This window comes from Aythya ferina (assembly GCF_964211825.1).
Source record: "Aythya ferina genome assembly, chromosome: 8".
Lineage (NCBI taxonomy): Eukaryota > Metazoa > Chordata > Aves > Anseriformes > Anatidae > Aythya > Aythya ferina.
The window spans coordinates 10,339,856-10,352,652 of NC_140304.1; the positions used below are offsets into that span (position 1 = coordinate 10,339,856).

At 47.6% G+C, this 12,797-nt stretch overlaps 1 protein-coding gene across 3 annotated transcripts in view; it reads right to left on the reverse strand.

Moving 5' to 3' along the window:
• The window catches only part of TEDC1 (tubulin epsilon and delta complex 1), a 76,133-nt gene that overhangs the window by 14,053 nt on the left and 49,283 nt on the right, over positions 1-12,797 (reverse strand). The gene's annotated exons all lie outside the window — the stretch shown is intronic.

The window sequence follows — 12,797 nt, forward strand, 5'->3', positions numbered from 1 at the left end:
AGCAAATGTAATCCTACATTTAACTGGATACAAACTACACATAAAAGCCATTAGCCTTGTCCCTCCTTGCCATCCTCCCGTCCACATCCTCCACTGCTCCCTCTGATGATCTCCCTGGGTTGCCTCCCCCTAGCCGGGCATCTGGGCCCAGCCAACCATGCACTTCCAAAAGCTGCTCTCGTGGCCCTGCTAGTTCTTCAATTTCTTTTTGCATGAAAAGCTCCACTGACAGCTGCTCGGTGCTCCAGATGGAGGTTTTCAAATACAAAGTGGAACGCAGAAACAGTGGGACCAGGGCAGGGAGCATGCGGACTGCAGAAACACGCTGATGCTCCGAACCATTCCCCACTACTCCTTCCCTTCCCACACCCCAGGCCCCCTGGATAACTACTATCTGCTCGCTGCACTAATATCTTCATATTAACACGGAGCCTGGAGAACTAGAACAAACAGTAGAAAATGAAACGCGAACAATTTGCTTTATAAAAAAGTTTGCGTAGGCAGCTCAAATCCCACTGCTGCCCCTGGGCACAGTCACACAGGGCAGAAAGTGGTATTGCGTATTTCCCTCGCCCCCAGCACACACGCTTTGATTTTCACACAGGTTAGCAGTCCGACCAGGCAGCAGCTGCACAGCTCCTCCCGTGACATCTCTGCTCTCCGTGGGCCAAGCACACCAGCACGGGCACCGCTGTTTCTGGAGAGGACTCGGATGCAGAGGGAGCACGTTCCAGCTGAGGTTAATGACTCAAACTCTTTCCCAGCCATGCTTCACAGATGCACACATGAGCAAGTGCCATCCCATCATATCACCAGCTGAAAGGAGTCTGGCTTGTTTTTAAACCCGAGAGAACACAGATCCCACATTACCATGTCCCAAGCTTCAACAGAAGCTCAGTAGCAGGTGAGCATTTATGTGATTAAAACTGAAGAGATCGTCATTTGGGGTCAAATAACCTGCATCCCAGCTGATGGATGCCGGATGTTTAATACAGCCTGAAATCAAGCTCTCCCTCAAAGAGAACAGATATTAATATTTAGAAAGGGAAAAAAAATACACCAACCAACTAACAGATCTGTTTTGAAATTAGGAGATTTCATCTTTCGAAATGAGGAATTTCATATTTCATTTAAGTTTGTTTCAAAGCAGAGAAACCTTTTTAAAGCTTAACCATTTCACTCAACTTTTTGATCTTCTCCCAATCACCATCACATCACTGAAGAAAAACTGATTGCTTACCTAGGGCTGAATGGAAAGGAACAGAGATAAGAACAAGAAAGCCCCATATTCAGATCACACCTCTGCTGGTACAGGTATGTCATATGCCTCTTCTCCTCCAAGATACCAAACACATTACTGCCTGCAGATGGATATCAGTTAAAATGTCATATTAATCAGGGTTTCACAAATCACCCAAATCCCACAGCAACATTCAGTTATCTTCAATGTCACTGAAAGGGGAAATGGTTTCAGGGTCATTCCAAGCACATAACCAAAAAAAAAAAAAAAAGCTGCGGGCAGGGAGAAAAACAAAACCTTCCTAGGGAAAATAGCCTGTTTAATTTTTAAAAGATTAAAGATTGATAGCTTCCACTACTAGAATCACAGTGTACAAAATATCAATCTTGCAAGAAATAGATACATTGCCCTGATACCATATCCTGAATAATAAACAGTTATGCTTAGTGCTGCAAGCCACGCATCGTGGCATAACGTTGACGTTATCACACCTGAAATACCTCTACCTAGTCCTAAATCAATCGATCAATCACAGGTTCAGGTTTCAAGCCTAATCCAGTCTTAGAGCAGGTCCAACTCCTCTCCATCCATCCCTAATCCCTAACAGGTTGTCCTGGTTTCAGTTAGCACAGAATTAATTTTCTTCCTAGTAGCTGGTGGAATGCTGTGTTTTGGCTTAGAATGAGAAGAGTGCTGATAACACCCCGATGCTTTAATTGTTGCAGAGCAGTGCTTATACTAAGCCAAGGACATCTCAGCCTTTGCTCTGTCCTGCCAACGGGCAGGCTGGGGGGGTGCAGTAAGAGCTGGGAGGGGACAGACCCAGGACAGGTGACCCAAACTAGCCAAAGGGGTATTCCATACCATCTGACGTCATGCTAAACAATATATAGGGGTGGCTAGCCGGGGGGAGGGGGCCGGGACTGCTCGGGGTTAAGCTGGGCATCGGTCAGCGGGTGGTGAGCAATTGCATTGTGCATCACTTGTTTGTACATATTATTAGTAGTAGTACTATTATCATCATTGTATTATTATTATTATTATTATTATTATTATTATTTTCCTGTCTTATTAAACTGTCTTCATCTCAACTCACGAGCTTCACTTTCCATTTCTCTCCCCCGTCCCAGAGAGGGAGGGGGGAGGGTGAGCGAACGGCTGCGTGGTGTTTAGCTGCCGGTCGGGTTAAACCACGACAGTCTTTTTGGCGCCCAACGTGGGGCTCGAAAGGTTGAGATAACGGCAGATCTGACCAGAGTGTGTTAAACTAAAATTGGTATAAGTATTAGACCTGCTTAATAGTCACTTGTCATAATGCTGATTGCTTTAATCTCAACTGTGCTGCGCCTGTTTTCCAAATTGAGTATTATAGCACGTTATTTTCCGTATGTGCTCTCTGTCATGTTGTTTATCCTCTCCGGGCCCTGGTTTCAGACCGTTATGGTACTGTGTGTTGTATCAGTGGCTTATGAGATGATGAAATATCTGGCCATGACTCTAACCTGGTATTTGTACTCAGTAACATCTTCGATTCTATACTTTGGAAACTGTATTTTGGAAACTATTAGCAATTGTATCTGTTGCCTTTTTTCATTAGGGAGTCAATCTGTGGAGGGGAAAGGGGAAGATAATTTTTCTTACTTAATCACTCTCCCTTTCTCCTTCACCACCCCTGTACCCTCCTTGATCACTCTCCCTTCCTCCTTCACCACCCTCTTATCCTCCGAGTTTATTACAATAGCTCTCCAAGATATTGAATATCCTTGGGATACTCAGACCAGCATAGTCCTGTTGTTCTGCCTCCTGAATGCACTTCAAGTTCTGCTTAAAGTTAAACAACTACTTAGGAAGCTCATCCGGAGATCTGCCCGGAGGCAGTATAGTTGTGGGTGGCAGGGAGTATGGGTGGATATGGGCAGGCATCTAGAGCAGTTGGCACCCCCAGTGTGTTGGAAATTCACCCCTGAACAATGGCAAAATCCTCAAAAACTGGCAGAATGCTTGAAAAAAAGGTGTAATGATTCTGGCAGTTCCAAAGTAACACAAATCATTGTAACGTGCTGGGGCCTGGCTCATGCCTATCGAGCTGCCATTGATACTGCTGTCAACTTAGTGACAGACCCTGCGGCCACTCCAAACCCTGTGACAGATCCAACGGCCACTGTGACCCCTACGGTGGATTCTGCAGCCGCTCCAGTCCCAGCTCCTGCAGCCGCTCCAGTCCCAGCTCCTGCAGCCGCTCCAGTCCCAGCTCCTGCAGCCGCTCCAGTCCCAGCTCCTGCAGCCGCTCCAGTCCCAGCTCCTGAAGCTGCTCCAGCTCCAGCTCCTGCAGCTGCTCCAGTCCCAGTTCCTGCAGCCGCTCCAGTCCCAGTTCCTGCAGCCGCTCCAGTCCCAGCTCCTGCAGCCGCTCCAGTCCCAGCTCCTGCAGCCGCTCCAGTCCCAGCTCCTGCAGCCGCTCCAGTCCCAGCTCCTGCAGCCGCTCCAGCTCCAGCTCCTGCAACTGCTCCAGTCCCAGCTCCTGAAGCTGCTCCAGCTCCAGCTCCTGCAGCTGCTCCAGTCCCAGTTCCTGCAGTCGCTCCAGTTCCAGCTCCGGCCGCTACTCCAGTCCCAGTTCCTGCAACTGCTCCAGTCCCAGCTCCTGAAGCCGCTCCAGCTCCAGCTCCTGAAGCCGCTCCAGCTCCAGCTCCTACTGCTGCTCCAGTCCCAGCTCCTGCAACTGCTCCAGCTCCAACTCCAGCTCCTGTAGCCGCTCCAGCTCCTGTGGCCGTGTCAGAGAAACGAGCTGTAGCAGTGCAAGTTGACCCTGCAGAGGGCATTCCAACCCCTGTGGCAGACCCTGTAACAAAGTCAGAGAAACGAGCAGTAGCAGTGCAAGCTGCCCCTGTAGAGAAGGTGAAAATACGGTATAGAAATTCAAGTCGTTTAGAACGCAGAGAGTCTTCTGCCAATCCAGGTAAGGCTTCTGCCAAAACTAAGTATAGAGATGACGAAGATGATGACGACGCTGGGCCGTCAAGGATTCAGGAGGAGGAAGATGAGGATGCCGAAAGAGCAACAGTAACTACCCGAAGCCTAAACGAGCGCGAGCTACGAGATGTGCGAAAAGATTTTGGTCGCTGTATAGGTGAGCAGCTTGTCACCTGGCTGCTCCGGTGCTGGGACTCTGGAGCCAATTGTGTGGAATTAGACGGCAGGGAAGCCAAGCGGCTGGGATCCCTTGCTCGAGACGCCGGCATTGACAAAGCAATTGCAGATGGAGCACGACCCACCAGCCTCTGGAGGCGTCTCCTCTCAGCTGTGAGGGAAAGGTATCCCTTCAAGGAAGATATTTTATGTCTACCAGGCAAGTGGACCACTATGGAGAAGGGAATCCAGTACCTGAGGGAATTAGCCGTACGGGAAGTGATTTATGAGGATCCAGACCTCAAACAAACATCCACAGATCCAGATGAAGTCAAGTGTACACGACCCATGTGGCGGAAGTTTGTACGGAGTGCACCATCATCATATGCCAGCTCATTGGCAATAATGGCCTGGAAAGAGGATGAGGAACCCACAGTGGGTGAAGCGGCTAAACAACTCCGGCAGTACGAAGAAAGTCTCTCCTCTTCCTTACAGGCCTGCGTCTCAGCTGTGGAGAAACTTTCTGAAAAGGTTCACCAACTTGAAGAGAATCTATTGTCCTCCCCACCTGAACCAACCAGTGCCCACCGACCAAAGGAGAACACTTGGGAGAAACTTTCTGAAAAGGTTCACCAACTTGAAGAGAGATTATTCTCCTTCGCACCTGTACAAAGCAGTGTCTCAGCTGTCAGGGGTAGGCGTTCACCCACACAAGGAAGACGATATGGTGGGTACTCACCCCGTGCCACCCTGTGGTTTTACTTACGAGACCATGGAGAGGACATGAGAAAGTGGGATGGAAAATCTACCGCGACCCTAGAGGCACGGGTACGTGAGTTGCAAAAGAAAACAATCAGGAAAAAGGGATTCTCCGAAAAGTTTGCTGCTCCAACTTCCAGCAGACAGTCCTTCAAACACAGAAACGAGGAAGATTCTGACCAGGATTAGGGGGGCCCTGCCTCCAGCCAGGGGGAGGAAAGGGACAATCGAGTTTATTGGACTGTGTGGATTCGATGGCCTGGCACATCACGCGCACAGAAGTATAAGGCTTTAGTAGACACCGGTGCACAATGTACTATAATGCCATCGAGCTATAAAGGACCAGAGCCCATCTATATTTGTGGAGTGACAGGGGGATCTCAGCAGTTGACTGTATTGGAGGCTGAAGTGAGTCTGACTGGGAATGAGTGGGAAAAGCACCGCATTGTGACTGGTCCGGATGCTCCATGTATCCTTGGCATAGACTATCTTAGAAGAGGATACTGCAAGGACCCAAAAGGGTTCCGGTGGGCTTTTGGTATTGCTGCCTTAGAGACAGAGGGCATTAAACAATTATCTACCTTGCCTGGTCTCTCAGAGGACCCCTCTGTTGTGGGGTTGCTGAGGGTCGAAGAACAGCAAGTGCCAATTGCTACCACAACTGTGCACCGGCGGCAATATCGCACCAACCGAGACTCCCTGATTCCCATCCATAAGCTAATTCGTCAATTGGAGAGCCAAGGAGTGATCAGCAAGACTCATTCACCTTTCAATAGTCCCATATGGCCAGTGCGAAAGTCTAATGGCGAGTGGAGACTAACAGTGGACTATCGCGGCCTGAACGAAGTCACGCCACCACTGAGTGCTGCAGTGCCGGACATGCTGGAACTTCAGTATGAACTTGAATCGAAGGCAGCCAAGTGGTACGCCACAATTGATATCGCTAATGCATTTTTCTCCATCCCTCTAGCAGCAGAGTGCAGGCCACAATTTGCCTTCACTTGGAGGGGAGTCCAATATACTTGGAATAGGCTGCCCCAGGGGTGGAAACACAGCCCTACCATTTGCCATGGGCTGATCCAGTCTGCACTAGAGCAGGGGGAAGCTCCTGAACACCTGCAGTACATCGATGACATTATTGTGTGGGGTGACACAGCAGAGGAAGTTTTCGAGAAAGGGAAGAAAATAGTCCAAATCCTTCTGAAAGCCGGTTTTGCCATAAAACAAAATAAAGTCAAAGGACCTGCACGGGAGATCCAGTTTTTAGGAATAAAATGGCAAGATGGACGTCGTCAAATCCCAATGGATGTGATCAACAAAATAACAGCTATGTCTCCACCAACTAACAAAAAAGAAACACAGACTTTCCTAGGTGTTGTGGGGTTTTGGAGAATGCACATCCCAAATTACAGTCTGATTGTAAACCCACTCTACCAAGTAACTCGTAAGAAGAATGAGTTTGAATGGGGCCCTGAACAACGACAAGCCTTTGAACAAATCAAGCAGGAAATAGTCCATGCAGTAGCCCTTGGGCCAGTTCGAACAGGACCAGATGTAAAGAATGTGCTCTACACTGCAGCCGGGGAGAACGGCCCCACCTGGAGCCTCTGGCAGAAAGAACCTGGGGAAACTCGAGGTCGGCCTCTGGGGTTTTGGAGTCGGGGATACAGAGGATCTGAGGCCCGCTATACTCCAACTGAAAAGGAGATATTGGCAGCATATGAAGGAGTTCGATCTGCTTCGGAGGTGGTCGGTACTGAAGCGCAGCTCCTCCTAGCACCCCGATTACCGGTACTAGGCTGGATGTTCAAGGGAAGGGTCCCCTCTACGCATCATGCAACTGATGCTACATGGAGCAAGTGGGTTGCACTGATTACTCAGCGGGCTCGAATAGGAAACCCCAGTCGCCCAGGAATATTGGAAGTGATCATGGACTGGCCAGAAGGCAAATACTTTGGGATATCATCAGAGGAGGAGGTGGGTCGTGCTGAAGAAGCCCCACTGTACAACCAGTTGCCAGAGAATGAAAAGAAATATGCCCTGTTCACTGATGGGTCCTGTCGTATTGTGGGGAAGCATCGGAGATGGAAGGCTGCTGTATGGAGTCCTACGCGACGAGTTGCAGAAGCTGCTGAGGGAGAAGGTGAATCGAGTCAGTTTGCAGAAGTGAAAGCCATTCAGCTGGCTTTAGACATTGCTGAACGAGAAAAATGGCCAGTTCTCTATCTCTACACCGATTCATGGATGGTAGCAAATGCCCTGTGGGGATGGTTACAGCAATGGAAGCAAAACAACTGGCAGCGTAGGGGCAAACCTATCTGGGCTGCTGCATTGTGGCAAGATATTGCTGCTCGGGTAGAGAACCTGGCTGTGAAAGTACGCCACGTAGATGCTCATGTGCCCAAGAATCGGGCTACTGAAGAACATCAAAACAACCAGCAGGTGGATCAGGCTGCTAAGATTGAAGTAGCTCAGGTGGACCTGGATTGGCAGCATAAAGGTGAATTATTTATAGCCCGATGGGCCCATGACACCTCAGGCCATCAAGGTAGAGATGCAACATACAGATGGGCTCGTGATCGAGGGGTGGACTTGACCATGGACGCTATAGCACAGGTTATTCATGACTGTGAAACATGTGCTGCAATCAAGCAAGCCAAACGGTCAAAGCCTCTTTGGTATGGAGGACGATGGCTGAAATATAAGTATGGAGAGGCCTGGCAGATTGATTACATCACACTCCCTCAAACTCGCAATGGCAAGCGCCACGTACTTACAATGGTGGAAGCAACCACCGGATGGCTGGAAACATATCCTGTGCCTCATGCTACCGCCCGGAACACCATCCTGGGCCTTGAAAAGCAAGTCCTATGGCGACATGGCACCCCAGAAAGAATAGAATCAGACAATGGGACTCACTTCCGAAACAACCTTATAGACACTTGGGCCAAAGAACATGGTATTGAATGGGTGTATCACATCCCCTATCATGCACCAGCCTCCGGGAAAGTTGAACGATACAATGGCCTGTTAAAGACTACCTTGAAAGCAATGGGCGCTGGGACGTTCAAAAACTGGGATACGCATTTGGCAAAGGCCACCTGGTTAGTCAATACTAGGGGATCTACCAACCGAGCTGGACCTGCCCAATCAAACCTGTTACGTACTGTAGATGGGGATAAAGTTCCTGTAGTGCATGTAAAAAATATGCTGGGTAAAACAGTCTGGGCTACTCCTGCCTCAGGAAAAGGCAAACCTATTCGTGGAATTGTTTTCGCTCAGGGACCTGGATATACTTGGTGGGTGATGCAAAAGAACGGAGAGGTCTGGTGTGTACCTCAAGGAGATTTAATACTGGGTGAGAATAGCCCATGAACTGAATTGCACCATGTTAAATAGTATATTATACTGTATGTTATCACTACCATGATTACTATAGGTGACTAATTAGAATGTATGGAAAAGAGTGTAACCTGAGCATGACATAAATGGTATCGAATAAGGGGTGGATAGATGTCCTGGTTTCAGTTAGCACAGAATTAATTTTCTTCCTAGTAGCTGGTGGAATGCTGTGTTTTGGCTTAGAATGAGAAGAGTGCTGATAACACCCCGATGCTTTAATTGTTGCAGAGCAGTGCTTATACTAAGCCAAGGACATCTCAGCCTTTGCTCTGTCCTGCCAACGGGCAGGCTGGGGGGGTGCAGTAAGAGCTGGGAGGGGACAGACCCAGGACAGGTGACCCAAACTAGCCAAAGGGGTATTCCATACCATCTGACGTCATGCTAAACAATATATAGGGGTGGCTAGCCGGGGGGAGGGGGCCGGGACTGCTCGGGGTTAAGCTGGGCATCGGTCAGCGGGTGGTGAGCAATTGCATTGTGCATCACTTGTTTGTACATATTATTAGTAGTAGTACTATTATCATCATTGTATTATTATTATTATTATTATTATTATTATTTTCCTGTCTTATTAAACTGTCTTCATCTCAACTCACGAGCTTCACTTTCCATTTCTCTCCCCCGTCCCAGAGAGGGAGGGGGGAGGGTGAGCGAACGGCTGCGTGGTGTTTAGCTGCCAGCCGGGTTAAACCACGACACAGGTGTTTGTGTAGCCTGGTTTGTATAGGGCTTACGGATGGACACCACACCAGGAGGTGGTACTCACCAGGTAACATCCTCCAATGTTTCTCTGCCTTGGGCATTGGGAATTTTTTCCCTAGCATGTAATGAGAATGTGTTGTAATTTAAGCATGTTCTTGTCCCATTCGCAGAGGGCATGGGAAAAGAAAAAAACAACCCTTTTCTCCATAGAAACTTCTTCATATTTTGATACTGATTCATATCTCACCTTGGTTTTCCCATCTTTAACATCAAGACCCTCAAAAACCTGTGTGTTCCACACTTAAGACAATCGTCACTTTTCTCGTTTGGACTCTCCCCACTTGGTCTTCCCTGAAAAACTGGATATAAAGTAAGAACAACTGTACCTTGTTTCACCAAAGCTCTTTCTAACCCAGCACCCTGTCTCCAACAGTGTTGAACAGCAACTAGCTAGGGGAGAAGTTTAGGACTAGACAAATACATGTATATAACAATACTGGAAGACACAACTTCCTAAAATCTAATGGTCTGTAGCTGACATACTTCCCTGCCTAGAGAACATTTTTCGTATTTATCACTAACGATGAATTTTTTCCTTGGTGAATTTATCCAGTCGTTCCCTTTTGGTTCACTCATGAGAACAGAGGGGCAGCAGAAGAACAGCACAATTGTTTCCACCTGCTCTGATGCCATACACCCCTGTTCTCTGCCTCCCCTTCCAGTGCAAGGAGCCCTAACCTAGCCAAATGTTCCTTGCACAGAAATCCTTTCACACGTGGTCATCACCCCTCCCCATCCCTGGGCCTTTTCGGTTCAACCACACCTCTCTTTCAGCTCAGACAGCAGCCAGAACTGCACGCAGCGTTGCAGGAACAGATTGAATATTTTAAGTTCCTCTTTCTGCTGCTTTCTTTACGATTCTTAGGATTCAATTTGCTATTTTCACCACTGACATTTCCGCAGAACTATCGTTATAACCCCAAGAGCTCATTCACATGCCACGACAGCCAGATCACATAAACACACATATAAAAATTACGATTCCCCCTTTAGATGCATTTTTGTCACATTTATCTCCCATCCGATTTTTATCTGACATTTTACCGCTTCATTACTCGCTACCACGAGGGCCCTTGGCGATCCTTCCCTGTCGTCCTTCACGTGTGCTCCCAGTGATTTAGCCTCATCTCCCAGCTCGAGCATCTCGCTCGTCACCTCCTTTCCCAGACCACGCACACGGAGCAGCACGGGCTCACAAGGTCCCACTGGAAACTGCCTCTGCAGGCTGATCAGACGCCTCCTCTCTGCTGGCTGCTCAAGGGTAAGAGGAAAGGCATTCACAGGAGCAGTTTATTCTTGCTGAGAATCTGAGTTTATCAAATGTCATTTGAAAATGCAGTAAACGACGTCAATCCAACCTCCTTTGCCCACGTGCTCACTGGTCCCTCCAAGAGCTCCAACAGCTTTCAGATTCACAATTCCTCTCCTCAAAAACCGTGCTGGCTGTTCCCCAGAACATCACATTTAATCACATGCCCTCAATTCTGCTCTTCAGAGCAGTTTCCACTCAATTGCCTGGCACAGACACCCGGTGTACCAGTAACAACGGACGTAATTACCCTGTAGATTATCACGGTTTTCGTGAAGTCAAACGCAGTGGGCACAACAGCTATAATAAACTGTACTGTCCCTCATATGGGCACGATTGTGAGAAACAAGGTAATTTCCAGATGCCTCGATGTTGCAAGATAGAAAGAGAGAGATAATGACTGCTTTAACAACTGCAATAGCTTCTGTTAGACTGAAAAAAGAACACCAAAGGTAAGATTTGATAAGCTTATTTCTCCAGGGAGGAGACTGAAGGGGGCACAATTGATAGAGGAGCCTGCATTCAGCGAGCATCCTGACTGCAGGGGGAGAAAAGACAGAAAGCAACACATAAGCAGCTTCATCGATAGGAGGAAGGGCTGATATGAGGAGGATTGATAGAGGGCTGTCTGACCTCCAGGCTTTCCAAAATGCTGCCACGTAGCATTACGAAACGATTCTGTTCCAGGGGATGTAGAAGCAGAAGCACCTGTGATAAACCATCCCCTTAACAACCTAGCAAGATACACCCCGTTTGGTTCCCACAGTTCTATACTCGAATGACACTCACTGAATCTCAGGAATGCTGGAACGTGACTGGCCAAATCCAGTCAAAGCATCACAGTACAATGGAGAATTCATCAGCTAACTTTTTTGGACTTCATTTCCCAATTTGAACATAAAAAGGTTGTGTGATTTTTACATAATATTTAACAGGACGTGTATTGTTATATATAACAGGAGTCAGAGCATATCTTGCTTTGGAAATCAGATATTGGAAACTTTGCCTTTAGAATTCAAAGTCTGAGACATCCTGCAACATTCATCTCCACTTTGCCACACAAACAACTAAATGGGACCACACCAGGAACCTGCCTGGGTCCAGTACCCCATCACTGACAGTGACTGACAGTAACTGCCTAGAGATGACTACAAGACCAAAGCAAGTATATGTAGGTACTTCAGAATATTCTCCAGCCTGCAATGATTTGTATTCTGCAGCTCCCTAAGCTTGTAATTCACATTTGTATATTTGATAGGTTTTGATGGATTTCTTCTTTCAAGAACGTGTCCAACAGATTTTGAACCCATGTACACTGCTTGCATCCCCAGTGCCCTGTGGGAAGAATTCCTCACACCAAGTGAAGCAGCAGTTTCTTTTACTCATCTCTATCCAACTGATCCCGTTTACTTCCCTCTTACAGGGGAAGAGGGATCAGCTCTTCTCAATGCACTTTTCCCACACAAGACCCTGACCCTTCCTGAGCAAACACCTCCTGATCTGACACAACCTGCTACTTTTCATTGCCAGCTGATCTGTAACCCCATCTACCTATGCTTCAATCAAAAATTAAAAAAAAAAAATAACGCTTGAGTTAATACAGATAAAAAACAATGACAGTTTTGTTACTGTTCTACATGACCCAACTGTTCCTTTTGCTTCTTTTCCATCCACTGGTTTCATGGATTCCCTAGCATCCTTCTTTTCCTGTTTATGCCTAAAAAATATTATTAGCTTCTATGCTTGCATCTCCATCAGATCTTCTCATCATGCCAGCTTGTTAATATTCAGATTCACCTTCTATATCTACATTAACTGGTGCTTCCCAGTGCCCCCTACCCCAGCCCTCTGCCAGCAAATACCACGTACACTTCCTTCGTATCACCTGCTTTCCTCCGCAGCAAGCCTCCCACAGCCAGTCTGTTCTTGCACCAAATCTTGTACTCAGTTCCTTCTCTCACTTCACAGGTTTCAAACCCTTCTTATTCCTTCCCCCATCAGACATTTCAAAGACTACTAGCGCAGTGAAAGATGACAAGGTCTGGCCTCTCCCATCCTCCTTTCCCTCTGAACACCTACCTCTTAATTTTCTCACTCTAACCATTACTGACGCTTTCAACTTCTGCCTCTGTCCCCTCCAGGGGCTGCCACAATTTCCTCCTCTTCTCTTCTCCCTCTGTCCTCTGTAACCTCTATCCTTTG